Here is a 1,242-nt window from a genome sequence, read left to right as displayed (position 1 = left end):
TATGAAAAATAAACTAGGATATCAAAAATAAACTAGGATATGAAAAAGAGTTCAAATGTTTTCTACACACAGGTTAAAGCATCATACCCATCCAAGTTGTACCAGGATGCAGAAAATTAACCAAACATAGTTTTCATACATTATTGAGATGTTTCTATGTTGTTTTAAACTTATTTGAAAAATGAATGTTGGTTATGTTGTATGGATTTTAGTTTTTCTTGACGACTGAAGAAGTCTACGATTAACTTACGATAATGATTCACATGAAGACGATAAACTGGAAATACCTTGAAGCGTTTTGAACTGAGATCTTTTGTTGACAAATGACAACGTCGTAGGCGTTTGGCTAACACATTAAAGCGTACTGCAGCGGATCGTGCGTTGCACTCAGAGAACGGGCTGCCAGTGACTCTCAGCTACTACCACCTCCAGGGTCTGGAGGGTCGACTGACTTAAAGATACTTTGTGCCACTTTAAATCGTGTTGGCTTCAAAAGTTATTCAGCTGTAGAAATACTTCCAGTAATTACTGAGAGTTTTGTTCAAATCTGTCCAGTAGTTAGGGGATATTTTGCTAACAGACAAACAGGGTGTACTCCAACAGCTGATGCTAAAGTTTTAAGCCAATAAACTTCACAAGTAGCAATTAGTGCCTGCATTGTGAATGATTCTCAGCTACTACCACAACAAACTTCAGGGCAGTTTATGCAAAATTGAGCGAATGATAGTTGTTTATATGTTTTGTAATGCTGGCTGTGGCGGCCATCTTGAACTGGTTTAGCTCCAAAAGTTAGTTACTTATAGAAATACATGCAGAGATGATTGAAAATTTCATTAAAATCCTTTTAGTGGTTCACGAGATATTATGCTAACAGACAAAAACCTGAACACACAGTCACAAGCAACATTGATGTTGTTCGCATTTGCCTTTTGTCGGCGGCTGATAACGAAAACTAAAAAACTACATCTACCAAATCTGAACTACTGTACCTTAAGAGTCCAACACATTTCAGAGTATTTGTATCTGATTCCTCCAGAAGATGGAGACATAGTTCAACACAAAACTAGAAAGTGTTTTAAACTTTGACCCAAATGTGCTGGGAGGTGGAACTTCCCTTCAAAATAAATACTACATACACATTATTTCTTATACTTCTGCAATTTTTTTAAACACCTGATTTGACTTAGTTTTCAAATGTTACAGTTTATATATATATATATATATATATATATATATATATAG

Source organism: Nematolebias whitei, chromosome 7 (assembly GCF_014905685.2).
Source record: "Nematolebias whitei isolate Nwh7 chromosome 7, NemWhi1, whole genome shotgun sequence".
Lineage (NCBI taxonomy): Eukaryota > Metazoa > Chordata > Actinopteri > Cyprinodontiformes > Rivulidae > Nematolebias > Nematolebias whitei.
Note: the sequence above shows the minus strand (reverse complement) of the source record.